Source organism: Elephas maximus, chromosome 12 (assembly GCF_024166365.1).
Source record: "Elephas maximus indicus isolate mEleMax1 chromosome 12, mEleMax1 primary haplotype, whole genome shotgun sequence".
Taxonomy (NCBI): domain Eukaryota; kingdom Metazoa; phylum Chordata; class Mammalia; order Proboscidea; family Elephantidae; genus Elephas; species Elephas maximus.
The window spans coordinates 85,600,037-85,619,071 of NC_064830.1; the positions used below are offsets into that span (position 1 = coordinate 85,600,037).

At 39.0% G+C, this 19,035-nt stretch overlaps 1 long non-coding RNA gene across 1 annotated transcript; it reads left to right on the forward strand.

The window, feature by feature from the left end:
• Positions 1 to 766: 766 nt before the first annotated feature.
• Positions 767 to 9,913, forward strand: LOC126086790 (uncharacterized). Its single transcript, XR_007519587.1, has 3 exons — positions 767 to 954; positions 3,624 to 3,688; positions 9,246 to 9,913. It is a non-coding gene; the product is annotated as an uncharacterized LOC126086790 (long non-coding RNA).
• The last annotated feature ends 9,122 nt before the right edge of the window (positions 9,914 to 19,035 follow it).

The window sequence follows — 19,035 nt, forward strand, 5'->3', positions numbered from 1 at the left end:
ATCTCTTTTTCTTTCTGTATAGTCTTCCCCTTAAGGACTGAGTCTGAGAGCTTCAACGATGATACTATGTAGATAACCCCGTGTTCCCCAGCATCACCAATCCACTTGGGAATCAGAAACATATATTTCTCAAATTTCCTAAAACAGATCTTTCTTTATGTTCAGGAATTCACAATGTCCAACTGGAATTCTGCAAACTGTAGGCTCATATGGAGGTTTCCATTTTATAATGTCAGCAGTCCTTAGCTTGTGAGTGGAATATACACTGTACCATAAACCAAAAACCAAACCCAGTGCCATCGAGTTGATTCCAACTCATAGTGACCCTATAGGACAGAGTAGAACTTCCCCGTAGAGTTTCCAAGGAATGCCTGGTGTATTCAAACTGCTGACCCTTTGGTTAGCAGCTGTAGCACTTAACCACTACACCACCAGGGTTTCCACAGAAACAGTACCATAGAAACAGTAATATTCAGAAAGTTGTTACAGCCTTGGAAAACCCTATGGGGAAGTTCTACTCTGTCCTGTAGAATCGCTGTGAGTTGGAATCGATTCCATAGCAATGGTTTGGTTTTTGGTTTTTTGAGATGGAAAATCACCGGATTGTTCTGACAGTGATGTGCTCTGACTTCTATTTTAAAAATGAACTACTTGTTCCCTAGAATGTGTCATAACTCCTGCATCTTGGCTGTAATCCATATTGTTCTTTCTGCCAAAAATACCCCTTCTCACTTCTTCATTTCTCTGAGCCACTTCTTCACTGGATCTTTCCCTAACCTCAAGGGTCAAGTTATATGCATGTCTGTGCTCTAACAGCACTGTCGTTAAGAAGTGTTTGTGGATTTGGAGTGTGGCGCCTGGAGTCTTAGATGCTAGCAAGCAACCATCTAAGATGCATCAATTGGTCTCAACCCACCTGGAGCAGAGGAGAATGAAGAGTACCAAAGATACAAGGTAATTATGAGCCCAAGAGACAGAAAGGGCCACATAAACCAGAGACTCCATCAGCCTGAGACCAGAAGAACTAGATGGTGCACAGCTACAACTGATGACTGCCCTGACGGGGAACTCAACAGAGAACCCCTGAGGGAGCAGGAGAGCAGTGGGATGCAGACCTCAAATTATCATAAAAAGACCAGACTTAATGGTCTGACTGAGACCAAAAGGACCCCGGAGGTCCTGGTCCTCAGACCTTCTGTTACCCCAAGACAGGAGAGAAACTCCCAAAGCCAACTCTTCAGACTGGGATTGGACTGGACTGTAGGATAGAAAATGGTACTGGTGAGGAGTGAGCTTCTTGGATCAAGCAGACATGTGAGACTATGTGGGCATCTCCTGGCTGGAGGGGAGATGAGAAAGCAGAGGGGGTCAGAAGCTGGCTGAATGGACACGAAAATAGGGAGTAGAGAGAAGGGGTATGCTGTCTCATTGGGGGAGAGCAGCTAGGAGTATATAGCAAAGTGTATATAAATTTTTATATGAGAGACTGACTTGATTTGTAAACTTTCACTTAAAGCACAATAAAAATTAAAAAAAAGTATAGAGTGAAGGAATAAATGAAAAAAGGTATAAATCTGAATAGAAGTGAAGGACTGCCCTTACGCTGGTGGAAGCAGATGCTATTGCTAATAAGTAATATGTTTGAGTGCTTACTAACTTCGCAGTATTTCACAAAGTGCTTTCTGTGGATTATGTTGAATCCTAAGAACGATGTTCTGATACTAACGCTATGTTAAACCTGATTTTCCAGAGGAGGAGAGTGATCATAGAGAGGTTAAGGAACTTGTCTAAGAGGAGATTGGATTTGAACTAGGCAGTTGGAGTCAGGCAGGACTTAATATCTGGATGAGAGGAAGTTATCCATTTTCCCATGGGCTTGGTTTCTGGAAGATCACTGAGCAATATCAAAACTGAGAAAATTAGGTCTAGGCAACTACACTACACAGGTCAAGGAGGCAGCATATCCAGCTGATTCTGGTTGCCACCGTCTTCCTTCAGGAGACATGAACATTGCCCAGTGCTGTGGCATTTTCATGATTGCTGGTATTGGTGCAGCTATTGTGACAGTCCATCTCACTGAGAACAAACTGTTGATGTCAAGTCGATTCCAACGCATAGCAACCTCATTTTCACTGACTCTTTACCTTTAATACCTTGCTGCTCTGATAATCCAGTTGCCATTGACTTGATTTCAACTCATGCTGACCCCGTGTGTTTCAGAGTAGAACTGTGCTTCTATGGAAGAAAAACCCTATGGGTTTTTAATGGTTGATTTTTCGAAAGTAGGTCACCAGACCTTTCTATCAAAGCACCTCTGGGTGAACTCAAACCATCAACCTTTCAGTCAGCAGCTGAGTTCATTAACCATTTTCACCACCCAGGGATTCCTGCTTCGATGATAGATATTCTTGAAGGACACACGTTTTCTCAGGAATTCTAAAGTGCTTGTTAAACATATCCAGCAAGATTAAACAGTGACTTCTCCAAATATGGTGTCTGGAAGAGTGCCGAATGAGTTGAGAAATCTATGCAGACTTCTTGCCTTTTTTTTTTTTTTCCTTTTCTTTTTACACATATACCAGAACTTGTTTGGTCTACGTTTTTTCAACCTCTCTGGACTGACTACATTGTTATACATCAGGTAAAAAGGCAAAAGGTAGGTTGTCAGCTCTCCCAGCAAACTTGTAATCCAGCCTTGGTCTAAGTCAACTGTGTACCAGACTATCACTTCCTGTCCAGATGTTGAAAAATTAATAGCTTGTTCCTCGTTGGAGCCGGCTGAGGCTTGGTGGGGCAACGGAGAGCATGGAGCGGCGGCTGCGACCCACCAGCCACTCCTTGGAAACCCTATGGAGCTGTTCTACTCCGTCCTGTAGGGTCACTGTGAGTTGGAATCAACTCCATAGAATTGGGTTTGGTATTGTATCCTAGCTTATTTTGTATCTGTTAAAATCTCCAATAATAGATGTGGGTTTACCCATTTTTCCATATTTTGTTTTACATTTTCAAGGTCATATTATTAGGTACTTGTATGTTTGATCCCGGAGCAGCGGGGGAGCCTTCACCTGCCGTGAGAGTTCCATGCACATTGGCGCGTGAGTTTCTCTCAGCCAAGAAACTCCCATTGTGAACTTTCCCGGCTCTCCTTGCTCAAAGGGGAAGGATGTTGCAAACACTGGCTTGTGGCCAAATCCTCTGAAAATGTCTATTGACTGTGCTTCACGGAGAGATGTCTGATTGAATAACGATGCTTGAGTTCTTGACTGCAGTCTGTAGGGGATGCTTCTCTCATTTGCCACCTGAAAAGCAGCAATTACCAAAATTGCTTATAATGCCTCTCCTTTAGGGGTTCACATTAAAAATCCCGACAGGAAAACTCATTCAGGCATTCATGCATTCATTCATTCACTCATTTTTCTCTCCCCATGGCCCTTTAAGCCAGCCTGTCCTACCCATGCACCATGAGCCAGGCTACCAAAAAAGACACCAAACATCACAAACTCTGATGTTCAAGGTCAGCTGATCATTCAGTGGTGTGCTGGGAAAGGTTTGAGAATTGGCTCTCTGAAAAAAAAAAAAAAAAAAAGTCTGATTTGTAGTGTTTGTCCATTTCCCTGGTGTAGATACTTCCACCATGGCCGATTGCAAGATACCAATGTGATGTCACTGAAGACAGATCTGGGGAGAGGTATGTGCAGTTGGCTGTCACAAGTCATACCAGTCAGCTCCGGCACACCGCTGGGTATGCTCTACACACAATCTTGCCCCCCTGCTTGTTTCTTTACTTCAGAATTTGCTTTCTTCTCTCTTCCTTGCCCCTGGTCTGAACTCTTAACCAATTCTGCAACCCTAACCTCAGTTTTTACCTGCAGCCTCTCTGAATGTTATATGATGTTTTCTTCCCAGCCCCTGGGTCTCTACTCCCTCCTACCTGGCTTGCTCTTTTTGCCTTTGACATCTTCGGGTATCTTGTATAGAAATTCCTTCATGAGGCTTCCACACAGTGAAGTTGAATCCCTGTCCTCTTTCACAAGGTGGGTCAGCTTAGCTCCCACGAGCAGGGTCAGGGTTGGGGTGAAGGCAACATTCACAGCTGAGTGAGAGGCAACATCGCATAGTTACCAAGTGCATGGACTCTGGTTCATGTCAAGTGCATGCCTAAGTTCAAATCTCAGGCTTGCCGCTTACTATCGTGTTATCCTGGACTTTCACTTATTTTGCCGTTCCTGTCTTCTCATCTTTAAAACAGAAGGAAGACCTCATTGAGTTAGTCTATGTTTACATGAATTTATGTGTAAAATGCTTAGAATAGTGTCAATCAAATAATGTGTGCCACATGTTAAGTAAGTAAGACCCTATCCACAAATAATCACTGATTACCTAGGTTGGACCAAGTGCATGTACACTAAAGAGACTAAATAAACTAACTAGGCCCAGCTAAAAATAAATATAATAAAATATATGAGTATTAAAAGCAACTGGGCCCTGAACAAAAGCTAACGATTGGTTGAACTTCTTAGCCAGTAAAACCTGTATTTTCTGCCTGAGGCTGAAAGTGAGATTAAGATGAAGGTTAAAAGAGAGATTAGGGGTTTGGGATGAAAATGGGATTAAGACTTGGGGTGGGGTCAGAAGTTCATGATTAGGTTAGGAGTTGGGACCTGGAGTTTGGGATGTGGATGGGTTTGGACAGTGTCAGATCTTAGGGGTCAAAGGCAGGGTGAACTGGCCGGTCACTGGATTACTCATGGGTAAAGAGCCTTCCTTTCCACCAAGACACAGCCAGCCCAGATCCCAGAGCCAGGGGCCCCCCAAGTTCCTGCTACTCCTCAATATCTTATCTAGTCACATTTTAATGGAGGAACTATACTCAGAGGTTAGCCAACTACATCCCTTCGGTCTATTGGGAATAATAATAATAATAATAAAAAAAAAGTTGCCGTTGAGTTGGTTCTGACTCATGGCAACAACCCCATGTGTGTCAGAGTAGAACTGTGCTTCCTTAGGGTTTTCAGTGGCTAATATTTCATTTTGAAAGTAGGTTACATTCTTCTGAGCACATTAACCATTGTTCTCAAAAGAGATAAAGTGACCTTATGGCCTCCTGTGTCAAAAAAAGAGTCCAAGTTCTCCCTGAATATTAAGAGCCCACCAATGGACCTCCCACCCCCAGTGTACACAAGTCCTTCTGCTGAGACTGGACAGAGGATTTAGCTGTGGACAAAAGGAGGACTTACACTTTGACCAAGCACCCTGATGCTCCAGGATCAGCTGCCTCCAACTTGTTGGGCCCAGCTCAATGCCCGGGCCCTTGGGTGAGCTTCATGAATTATCGGGAAGCACCAGCTGATACTCAGGCTCAATAAGTAGGGGCCAGGGAGATGGCCAGCAAAAGGGGTCAATTGGTCTCAATCTGGGTCCATGACCAAGCTTAGCCTGGCTCTGCCAAAACATTGAGATACAGTGGAGGGGGGGATGCTTACCTCTCCCAGGAGAACACAGAGTTAGAACTCTCTCAGGCCATTGGCTTCTCCTTCACCACCACCCCCCCGCCCAGCCCAACTGGAGGAAAAAAACTGTTACTCAGAGTATGGCTCACGTATGAGAAGGCAGGACCATCTGCAGATTGCACGTGTTCCCTAGGCTAACTTCACACTCAACAGCAAAACAATCAAGACACTTTCTCAGTTCATTTGTTCATTCACTCAACAAATATTTATTGAACACCTACTATGTACCAGGCACTGTGCTGGGTGCTTTACATACCTTGTGTTGGATCCACTCAACAGACTTGTAGATACTCGGTAAATATTTGTGGAAAAAGCAAATAATTGAATAAGAGGTCGATTTTTTTTTTTTATTACACAGAGGCACTAGAATGCAGTGCATAAGAGATGGTCTCACAACTTGAAGAATGTAATCAGTGTTACTGAATTATTGTTGTTCTTGTTGTGTGCCATCAAGTTGATTTCAACTCTTACTGATCTCATGTGACAGAGTAGAACTGCCCCATTGGGTTTTCTTGGCTGTAATCTTTATGGGAGCAGATCGCCAGGTTTTTCTCTTGAAGAGCCACTGGTGGGTTCAAACCACTGACCTTTCAGATAGATGCCCAGTGCTTAACCATTGCTCCACCAGGGCTCCTCACTGTATAAATTGAGATAGCGTATGTTTTGTGATGTACATTTTCACCAAAAAAAAAAAAAAAAAAGCAAGTTTCAGGCCCAAGGGACTACACGAGGATGTGAATATCAGGCAGTGTGGTTTAATGGGGCAACAATTTAATACGCTACTTCCACAGGTGATAATGCCAAGAGAATCAACTGAAAAATGATTAGAAACAACAAGGGTTCAGTCAAATGATTTATTATAGATCTGATAAAAGCAATTATATACCTATAACAATGTTAGTTAAATGGGATAAAAAATATTACATTCCATGAATATTTATTTAGGCGCTATCACATACCTGGTATTGTGCTGGGCTCTGGCTATGCAGAGGACGGCAGAACAGACAAGTTTTACCATCATGAAACTTACAGTCTAGAGGGATAGGCATACACTAAGCAAAGTCCCAGATGTAGGAAAGAACTTAGCATGTTAGTCAATTATTGCTGTGATGAATGCTGTGTAATAAACAATCCCCATATCTTAGTGGCTTACAACAAAGAACGTCAATTGTTCTGCTCATGGGTCTATAAGGTGACTGGGACACCTCTGTTTTAGGCTATGGGTTGGATTCAGGTCTGTTCCACCTGCCTCTGGGTCTGAGATCAGCATCTAGTCAGTGTGTGCTGTACTTATGTCACATGGCAGAAGTGCAGGTGTCCAAGTCAAACCATGCAAGCAATTAAAGCCTCTGCTTGCATCATGTTACGTTCCATTGGCCAAAGCAAATCACACAGCGAAGCCCAATATCAGTGGGGCAAAGATGTAGAATTGTATTACAGGGGAGATGTGAAGGACTAGAAATAATCTAATTTACTATAGCTAGTTTTTTTTTTTTTTTTAGTAGTTTGAAGAACTGCAATAAGTCCAATGAAGCTTGAGGGTTGTAAACAAGAATAGATAGATAGCTACTATCAAGTAGACTTCAACTCAGGGCAAACTCACGTAAACAGAATGAAATGTTGTCCGGTCCCATGTCACCCTTAACATCACTGGCATGTTCAAGTCCATTGCTTCAGCTATTGTGCCAATCCATCTCACTGAGGGTCTCCCTCACCCTCTCTAGCCCTCTACTTCACCAAACATGATGTCTTCTTCCAGCGATTGATCTCTCCTCATGATGTGTTCAGAGCAACCAAGTTGAACAGCATTCTGTTGTGATCTGTAAGTTTTTCATTGACTAATTCTCAGAAGTAAGAGATTTGAGGAAGTAGATTAAAAGTATAGTTTCAAAATACCGAATTCCATATGCTTTTGTGAGACAATACTCATAAAATATCTAAGGATAAACTTAATGAGAAATGTCCAGGGTCCATATGAATAGGTCTTTTTTCCTAGTTTGTCTTAGTCTGGAAGCTCTGTTGAAACCTATCCACCCTGGGTGACCCTGCTGGTATTTGCAATACTGGCAGAATAGCTTCCAGCATCACAGCAACACACAAGCCACCACAGTATGACAAATGGACAGAAGGGTGGTGAATAAGAATGATAGTGGTGAGATATAGGGCTGAAAAGATAGACGGGGCCAGATCTTTTAGGACCTTGTTGGTTTTGCTAAATATGTGGAAGTGCAATGCAAAGCCATTGGTAGATTTTAAGCAAAGGAGTGATAGGATCGATTTAGCCTTTAAAAAGATGATGCTATGTAAAGAATGAATTGGGGGAAGAAAAGAGGACTTGGATAGAACAATTAAAATGCTATTGCGATAACCTAAGATAGTGGCTTGGCTTGAACAAGGGGATTGGTAGTAGAAACAAAGAGAAGTAGATGGATTTCAGATATACTTTAGATATAGAATGGCTGGAACTTGGTCATGAGTTGCATGTGAGGGAGGAATTAAGGATGATTCACATTCCTGCCTATTGCACCGTGGTGAATGGAGATACCCTTATTGCAATGGGTAGGACCTGAAAAAGTAACAGATTTGAGGAAGTAGATTAAAAGTTTAGTTTTGACATACTGAATCCCATATGCTTTTGTGAGACAATACTCATAAAATATCTAAGGATAAACTTAATGAGAAATGTCCAGGGTCTATATGAATAAAACTATAAAACTCTACTGAGGGACATAAAAGAAGATTTGAATCAATGGAGTGTCATACCTTGCTCTTGTATAGAAAGGCTCAATATTGTAAAGATGTCAAGTTTTACTAAATAAATCTATAACTCAATGTAATTTCAATAGTAATTTTTACGTGGAACTTACACCAATTTCCAGAAACATTCTCTAGAAGATGATTAATGAGAACCTGTTCTGCCATGTATTAAAATATATTATAAAACAACAAAATTTATAACAGCAGAATAGAGATGCAAGAGTAGACTGATAGATCAATGATGTGGAATGAAATACAGAAACAGACCCATGAATAGATGAAGATTTATATATTACAGATAGCATGTCCAGGTGGTGGGAGAAAAGACAGATTATTGAGTAAGTAGTTTAATGACAACTGGATAGTTCTACAGAGAAAAAAAAGAAAGTTACATCTGTAGATCATTCATGAAGATCTGCCTCACTCTTTTTATCTGCTATATACTGTTCTGTAGCTTAAATAGAGTATACTTCAGTAAGCCATTTTCACATTGTTAGCCTCCCTGTGTCCTTTTTTTCTTGAAAAAAAAAAATAATGGAGTATGTATAGTTGAATCCACATATAATAAAAGTATGGATGATATGATTCAACTATATAACTTTATACTAATTCATTTGAAAACCTAGATAAAGTGGACAAAAATGTGAAGGAAAGTATAAATTACCAAAATTGGTCCAAGAAAACCAATAGAAAGCACTCATAAAATATAGAAATGGTAGTCAAAGCTCCATCTACCAATCTGCCCCTCTCTCCCTGTCTCCCATGACACAAACCCTTTGTGGTTATGTAGGCAAGTTCTACCAAATCTCAGGGAATGGCTCATCCATTCTGTATTTCAGAGCATAGAAAAATATGGGTACCCACCAATCTTATTTTGTAAGACTAGTTTTATCCTGATATCAACGTAAGAAAATAAAATTATAGACTTATCTCACTTAAGATTTGGAGGAAGACTCATTAACACCCTGTTATATGCAGATGACACAACCTTGATCGCTGAAAGTGGAGAGGACTTGAAGCACATGCAAAAGCTGGACAACGAATAAGGAAGACTGAAGAAGGATTGATGCCTTTGAATTATGGTGTTGGTGAAGAATATTGAATATACCATGAACTACCAGAAGAAGAAACACATCTGTCTTGGAAGAAGTACAGCCAGAATGCTCCTTAGAAGAGAGGGTGGTGAGACTACGTATCACATACTTAGCACATGTTATCAGGAGGGACCAGTCCCTGGAGAAGAACATCATGCTTAGTAAAGTAGAGGGTCAAGGAAAAAGAGGAAGCCCATCAACGAGATGGCTTGATATAGTGGCTGCAACAATGGGCTCAAACATAGCAACGATTGTGAGGATGGTGCAGGATTGGGCAGTGTTTCATCCTGTTGTACATGGGGTTGCTATGAGTCAGAACCAATTCGAGGGCACCTAACAACAATAATAACAATAATCTCACTTATGAATATAGAACCAAAAACTCTAAATTAAAAAAATGCTGGATAATTTAATGGTGTATTAAAAGAATAAAACATCTTGATCAAGTAGGATTTATCGGAGCAATCCAAGTTTGGGAATCAATGTAAGTCACTGTATTCACAGATTCAGGGGAAAATCATTCAATGGCTACTGGGAAGACATTTGTTAAAATGCAACATACTTTCATTATTAAAATCACTAGAAATGGATGTAAAGGGTATATATCATATATATAAATTTTTTTTTTTTTAGCTACTAATAATTATAATTCTATTGATGAAATATGAGAGATGAATATTGGAAAGGAATATACAGAATGGCATTAACGAAATATGAAACCTTGTCATCTCTGTTGCTCTTGCTTGCAGTCACACATTCCCCCCATTCCCTTTTTAAAAAAAATTATGAAAATATAGATAGCATCACATCTGAAAACTCAGTTTTTTAAAACAGAAAAGGAGCATACTATTTTTACTTTTCTATAACTCAATTATTTATATGTATATGGTAAATCTATATAGGTACATTTACATTTGCCTTACTCTTGGTTATAGCTGAATTCTGTTATGTGAATTAATATAGCTTATTTAACCAGCTCCTTACTGATGAATTTTGGGTTTCATTTATTTACCATTGCAAATAATGCTTTGTGTTACTGTTTTTGAAGGATAAAATCCTGGGTCTGGAAATTGGTAGATTAAAAGCAGACGAGATGCTATTCAACAGATAAATGGTTAAACAAACTGGTACATCCATGCCATGAAATACAACTAAGCAATAAAAAGGAACAAATTACTGATACACGCAACAACTTGGATAAATCTCCAGGGAATTGTGCTGAGTGAAAAATGCCAATCCCCAAAGGTGATATACTGCATCATGCCATTTATATCACATTTGGTATGACAAAATTTTAGAAATAAAGAACAGTTAAGTGATTGCCTGGGGATAAGAATGGGTGGGGTGGTAGAGGGTGGGAGAGAGGTGGGTGTGATTTTAACAGGGCAACACAGGTGACTCTTGTGGTGATGGACCTGTTTGCTGTCTTGACTGTGGTGGTGGATACATAATCTCAAACAGGTGATTAACAGTGAAACCTGTGAGAGCTGGAACTCCATGAGACTGCCTTGTTCTTCCAGGTCTCACAAGTTTTCTGCCTTTGATAGGGTATAGTCTTATCACTTTTCTATTGCTCGTTTTGGTGGAAAGTATTTGAGTTTCCCTTTTCTGACAGGTTTCAGGCTTACACATGTTCTGGCTTTCACAGGTTTTACCATATAACTAAATGCACACACACAACTGAGTGCAAGAAAAATTGGAAATATGAGTAATATGGATGGGTGGTATCCATGTCAGTATCCTGGTTGTGATATTTTACTATAGTTTTACAAAATGTTACCATTGGGGAAACTGGGTAGTGTACATGGGATTATAACTCAACCACAAAAAAACACAACTCAAACAAAAAAAGGGCAAAGGACTTGAATAGACATTTCTCCAAAGAAGATATACAAATGTCTTATAAGTACATAAAATGATGCTCAACATTATTAGTCACTTCAGGGAAATGCAAATCAAAATCGCAGTGAGATACCACTTCCACCCTTGTTGTCAGGTCTGTTGGGACTCATAGCGGCCCCATGTACAACAGAAGAAAACACTGCCCAGTCCTGCGCCATCCTCACAGTCGTCGGTATGTTTGAGCCTATTGTTGAAGCTGCTGTGTCAGTTCATCTCGTTGAGGATCTTCATCTCTTTTGCTGACCCTCTACTTTACTTAGCGTGATGTCCTTTCCAGGGACTGGTCCCTCCTGATAACATGACCAAAGTATGTAAGCTAAGTCTCCCCATCATCCTTCCTAAGGAAAGTTCTGGCTCTACTTCTTCCAAGACAATTTTTTTCGCTATTTCCAATAAAACCAAGTGTAACAAGTGTTGGTGAGGATGTAGAGAAACCCTCATGCATTGCTGGTGGGAATATTAAATGGTGCAGCTGCTATGGGAAACATTTTGGAGGGTCCTCAAAGAGTTAAACATAGAATTTCCATATGAACCAAGAATTCCACTCCTGGTATATACCCAAAAGAATTGAAAGCAGGGACTCAAACAGATACTTGCACATCAATGTTAACAGCAGCATTGTTCACATTAGCCAAAAGGTGGAAAGAAGCCGTGTGCCCATTCACAGAAGAATGGATGAACAAAATGTGGTATAACATGCAATGGAATTTTATTCAGCCATAAAAAGGAATAAAGTTCTAATAAATGCTATGACATGGATAAACCTTGAAAATATTCTTCTAAGTGAAGTAAGTCAGACACAAAAGGACAAATACTGTATGATTCCACTTATATCTAGAATAGGCAAGTGCATAGAGACAGAAAGTAGCTTAGTGATTACCAGGAATTGGGGAAAGAGGGAAATGGAAAGCTATTGCTCAATGGGTACAGAGTTTCTGTTTGGGTGATAAAAAGTTTTGGAAATCAAACAGTGATGGTGACACAACATTGTGAATGTAATTGCTGTCAAGTCGACTCTGACGCATGGCAACCCCATATATGCCAGTCAGAGTAGAACTGTGTTCCAAAGGGTTTTCAATGGCTGATTTTTCAGAAGTAGATTGCCAGGCCTTTCTTCTAAGGCATGTCTGGGTGAACTCAAACCTCCAGCCTTTAGGTTAGCAGCTGAGTGTGTTAACTGTTTGCACCACCCAGGGACTACATAAATGTAATTAATGCCCCTGAATTGTATACTTAAAATGGTTAATTTTATGCTATATACATATTTTATCAAAAAAAAAAAGAGTACATGGGATCTGTCTGTATTATTTCATACAACTGCATGTGAATCTACAATTACCTCAATAAAATATAAATTAAAAAATTTAAAAAAATCACCTCAAGTTAAAAAACATATATAATTTTTGATTTTTATATTTTTTTCAAATTACCGTTCTCGAACCTTGCTCCAATGTGTGCTTTTAATGACGACAGAGAATATGAAAGTATCTACATTTCTCCAAATTAAAATAACAAAGAAGTACTACTTATGATCTATAAAATTGTAAGATTTAAAAGTTATATGTGTCCTACTGTTGGCCAGGGTATAGGGAACAAGTACTCTCAGATAATGTTGATGTGTGTTGCAAGTTGAGTTTCCCAGGAAGCAGAATCTGAGACAGAGATTAGTGGGTAAGAGGTTTATTAGGGAGTGCTGTGAGGATCAACAGGAGTCCTTGGGTGGTACAAACATTTAGGTGCTCAACTGCTAACTAAATGATTGGCAATTCAAGTCCCCCCAGAGGCACCTCAGAAGAAAGGCATGGTGATATAGTTCTGAAAAGTTAGCCACTGAAAACCCTGTGCAGCACAGTTTTACACTGACACACTTGGCCTTGCTGTGAGTCAGAATTGACTTGAAGGCTTTGTTTTGTTTCAATTTGAATCAACAACTGTAGAAGGGAAGAAAAGATGCAGGACTGGGTATAGAGAGAGACTCAGCAGAGATTTAGTCTCAACAGAGGCTTGGGCTGACCCTACAGAGAGTTTTGAAGCTTGGATGACTCTTCAGAGTTGTCTTAAGTTGGAGTTTGAGGAACAAACTTTTTACCCTCATGTAAACCAGTTATTGGATGCACCATTGTGCCAGCACTGGGGTAGCCTATGATAGATGCTAACTGATGTCAACTAGCTGGGCATTTTTGTTTATTTAGTTGTATAGTGCCTGTTTCCCGAAGGATGCCCTTTAGTGGACAAGAATATCTTTATCCCACTTCTGCATGTTCACCCAGATGCCTCTACACCAGACTTCCTTGTCCCTGATCTGTCATTCTCCTGCTGGGGCAATCCATTTGCCACTGCCCATGAGTCTACATTTATTTTAATCTCAGATTCCATCTCTTTCCACACAATCGATAACCAAGTGCATTGGGTTATATTTTTGTTATGTAGTTATTTACGTTTTCTAGAGAGACCAATTTATTTATCTTTATTTGATCCCTTCTTTTACTTTAATTTTTTTTCTTCTTTTACTTTTTTTGAGCCTCAATTAGATTTTCCCATTTCAAAGTTATTACAAATTGTTGTCTATTTCTTCAAGTAATTTTTTACTTTAAAATTTTCATCTTTTTGAGATTTATTATAGTATAAAAAGTGAGCTAAGGATCTAGTTCTACACCCTCAAAAGGCTATCCAGTAGTTTCAACACCACTTATTTACTAATTTATAATTTTACCACTGGATTGATATACTATCTTATCATATACTAAATTCCCTAATGAACTTTATAAATGATTTTAAAACTTCCTAATAATAAGTTGCCTTTGCATTTCTGAAATAAATACTCATGATTACTCTTTTATGTTTTGTAGAATTCTATTAACTTATATTTTAACTAGGAATCTTTCATCTGTTTTCAACCATTTCAGCCACTAGTTTTTATTTTACAGTCTTTTAGTCCTAGTGTTTTGTATAGCAAAAAGCATTTAGAACCCCCAATTCTAGTTTTTGTCTCCAGGATGAAGCTGAAAGTATATCTCTTTAAAGTGTGCAGGTGTGTGTGTGTGTGGTGTTTTTACTAGGTGAAAACCCTTCAAGTGGGCACTAGGGATGGAGGAGTAGGGTAACACACCCAGGTAACCTATAACCACAAGGAGAGAAAGGAGTCCCTACATCCAGAGGACAAACACATTTTATTGGTTATTGCTGTGTAGCAAATTACCACAAATTTAGCAACTTCAAACAGTACACAATTATCATCTCCCATTTCTTGTGGGTCAAGAGTCTAAGCATAGATTACCTGTATCGTCTGCTTCGGGTCTCACAAGGCTGCAATCAAGATGTCAGCTGGGGCTTGGTTCTCATTAGAGGCTTGGCAAGGGAAGTTCTCTTAGGTTGTTGCCAACATTCATTTCCTATGGCTGTAGGATTTATGACAGCTTTCTTCTTCAAAGCCAACAATAGAGAGAGACTCTAGATTCTTTTATAATTTAACGTAATCGTGGTAGTAACATCCCATGACTTTTGTCATATCCTGTCAGGTAGAAGTAAGTTAAGGTTCCACCCATACTCAGTGGGGGGGCTCACACGAGGGCCTGAACACCAAGAGGCAGAGTTGCCACACACACCATGCTTGATTGAACATTTCATTTCTTACCTCACAAAATCACTTGAGGAAGAGTTTCCATAATCAAAACCAGAATTTGCTACCAGGTAAATATTCTTTCTTGAGCTGCAGAAATCCAGTCCAGCTGCCAAATCTTTCCATTCTAAACCCTTATGTAAAAATGCAAAAAAAAAAACCAAAAAACAAAAAACAAAAAAAACAACCACTTAAGAAAAACCAACATCAGAGGAGTGGTGCCAAACTCACTAAACACAGTAACTAACTCTTGAGAGAGTAGAATTAAAGATGGAAGGAAGAAAATGTTATCATTAGTATCAACTCCTCAAAGAAATTTAAGAGGCTATTGCAACCATAAAAAAAAAAAAAAAATCTGCTAAGAAAAACAGGAAATCAGAAGATCTAAAAATTTAAGCATGATTATGGAACAACATTTATTCAATAAATGCGCTAAATTGCTGAAGACCGAATTAGAAAACTGAAAGCAAAGGACTCACAGAATGCAGAATAAAAGTATAAAGAGATGAGAAACATAAAAGATAGACAAAATTAATATAACAGGTGTTCTGAAAGGAGGTAATAGAGAATGTAAGAGAGAAAGCAGTAACAGAAACAATAGAAGAAAATTTCCTAGAGCTGAAGAAAGATGCAGAGTGTTGAGCAGTATTAATGAAAAGAGACCCACACATTAGGTAAAACTCCAGTACCCCAAGGATAAAGAGAAATTTCTTGAAACTTCCAGGGTTCCAAGAGAGAAAAGACAATTAGATTAGTATCAGATTTTTCAATATCAACACGATACTAGGAGACAATAGAGTTCAAAGTTCTGAGAGAAAGTGTTTTACACCTGAAAATCTCCATTCAGTCAAAGTAAAAATAAAGAATTTTTTATACATATATTTTATACATACACCTAGGAATTTTATCACTCAGAGCCCTTTTCCAAAAATATTGTTTGAAGGTGTTCTTCAGCAAAATGAAAATGGTAAATCAAAGAATGACCTGGGACATAAAAAAAGCACAGAGATGAGACAACAAATTAGTAAATCATATAGTTAAGGGTAAGTAATTGTTGATGCACAATTCGAAAAGAGAAAAATTTGGAATAAAAGTTCCAACTGCTTTCAACATAGGAAGTAGGTGTGGGAAGGTGGGGAGAGAAGTCAAAGCATGCTAAGGGTCTTGTTAAGGTTCAGAAGGAGGATATAGATACTGATTAACTGCCACTGTAGAGAGAAAAATAGAATTTAAGTCTGTGTCAATTTAAGGGTAACCACTAGAAGACAAAACAAGCTGTCAAGGATTTCATTTTACTTGGATTCACAATCAATGCCAATGGAAGCAGCGGTCAAGAAATCAAACAATGTATTGCATTGGGCACATCTGCTGCAAAAGAGCACATTAAATGTCGAAAAGCAAAGATGTCACTTTGAGAACTAAGGTGCACCTGACCCAAGCCATGATATTTCAATCTCTTCATATGCATGCAAAAGCTGGACAATGAATAAAGGAGACCGAAGAAGAATTGACACCTTTGAATTATGGTGTTGGCGAGGAGTATTGACCATACCATGGACTGCCAGAAAATGAACAAATCTGTCTTGGAAGAAGTACAGCCAGAATACTCCTTAGAAGCAAGGATGATGAGACTTCATCTCACATACTTCGGACATGTTATCGGGAGGAACTAGTCACTGGAGAAAGACACCATGCTTGGTAAAGTAGAGGGTGAGTGAAAAAGAGAAAGACCCTTAACGAGACAAACTGACATAGTGGCTGCAACAGTGGGCTCAAACATAGCAATGATTGTCAGGATGGTGTGGGACAAGGCAGTGTTTCGTTCTGTTGTACATAGGGTCACTGTGAGTTGGAACCGATTTGATAGCACATATGTATATCCAAAACAAGTAGAAAAAGTTGAACAAAGAATACTTCATAAATCTCACAGAAGTTAGAGGAAAGAAAGAAAAAATTAGGAAAGCATAACCATAGAAAACATGAAATATGATGACAAAAATAAACTCAAGTATTAGTGTTCATATTAAACTTGTCTATAACAAGGCCAAAACTATAGCTGACATTTTTTGAGTATTAACTGTATTTTGGAGCCCTAGTGGTATAGTGGTTAAGAACTTGGTTGCTAACCAAAGGTTGGCAGTTCAAATCTACTAGCTGTTCCTTGGAAACTCTGTGGGGCAGTTCTACTCTGTCCTATAGGATCACTATGAGTCGGAATCAACTCCGTGGCAATGGGTAACAATGTTTTAGGCACTGTGATAAGCCCTTTACGTAGATTAATTTTATTTAAGGCTAACCATAAACTCTGCAAAGTAGATTTTATTCTTACTTTCATGTTAAAGATGAGAAAAGTTAAGCTTTAAGAAAGATTAGGCCCTGTGCTTAAAGTTTAGAAGCTAGGCTCAAGTCCAGACTTGTTGATGCTGAAGGCCATGGTTTTAATCATTCTATTAAATGACCACTCAGCTTGGTTTAAAAATATTATTTACATGTTATTTGTAGGAGACAAACCAAGGCAAAACAATACATAAAATCTGAAAATAAAGGATTGGAAAAAGATATACCAGGCAAATGATGAGAAAAATGAAAGGAAGTAGAGGCAGCGATATTACTATCTGTGTCATTTAATGTGAATAAAACAACTTTGAGAATAGTAGGTATAGTATAATTCTGTTTATGGTAACAGTGATTTGTGTGTGTGTGTGTGTGTGTGGTAGAATTAGTGATAGCATAAAGGGAGTTTGTTCATAGATTGTTCAAATTATTACATAATGCTGTTTTGTTTGCATTATTAAAAATGATGGTTTTAGAAAGAAATATTAAAGGAATAGAACATCATCCCTGATCTTTAGGAGTCTGCTAGTTTAGCTAGGGTATAGGCAAGTGCCCAACTTGTCTGTAGTGCAAACCAAGAGAAAAACTCAGGAGAGAGCCTGTGTTGGGTGAATACAAACTAAGCCTTACAAGTGGTGATAAAAAGGAAGATGCTTTTCAGTGGAGGTGTCACCAAGAGCCTCCTCTCATCACACTTTGACAATTCTCCCTTTCCAAGGGGAGGGGAAAGGGGAGAATCAGGAGGCAATGTGTAAGAATGACAGCGTCAGCCACGGTTCTCCTTTTCAAAGTAATGATGTTTTCAACCAGAAAGGAAAAAAAAACAAAAAAACAAAAAAACCTCAACTTTTCTTATTTCATTTGAACTGGGTTGTCTGTCCCTTTGCAGTTGCTATGGCAACATCAGCTCTTCTCCTTCCTCATTTGGATCTATTTCCAAACTGTGAACAATGAATGTAAAAGATCAGAAAATGGGAAAAGCGAGTAGACATTAAAGACGTTAGAATTATTTACCCTGGAGAAGAGAATGCTAAGAGGTGGCAATTATATTGTTCTGGGCTATTAAAAGGTACCACTACATAAGTAGTTCTCTGCTTGGGGCCAAGATAAAATCAGATTTGTTTTAACTGGAGGGAAACAGCCTTAGAAAAAGTCCCTTATAGAAAGTTCTAGAATTTGCTTTTGCTCTGTGAGGGTAGAGAGGTGAGCAGACACTGGAAGTTTGTATCCTGCAGTGGCTGTCATTGTCCCCTCAATCAACCTTGCTCAGCCTTCCCCTTGATCAGTAGAACAACCATAATGACAACAAAAAACACAACATATGGTGCTTACTATGTGTCAGAAACCGCTTTATATATGGATTATGTCACTTAATCTTTGCAACAGCCTTTATGAGGAGAATGCTATTATTATTCCCATTTTACAGACGAGGAAGCTGAGGGTCAGAGGGCTTAGCAATTTGCCCAAGGTCACACAGTTGATAAATGGTAGAGATGAGGTTTCAACCCAGGAAGTCTATTCTTAACCAGTAATAGTTTCTTGTGATAATCACTCTCTTGAAATGGTTCCAATCTCATTCCAACCTTGAAGGGAATCCTGTATAAAGCCTTTGGAGACATGAGTTCTAATCTTATTTATCCATTCATTGAGCCATCCTTAACAAATATTTATTGAGTGCCTTCCCTTAGTGCCTTATCTATCTGCACAGTGAGATAGATAAGGTTCCAAAGAGCTTATAAAGAACCACCGACAATGAAGAAGTAAATGAATGAAAATTTAAGAAAATGGTAAATGCTGTAAAAGAAATAGAACTGGGTAA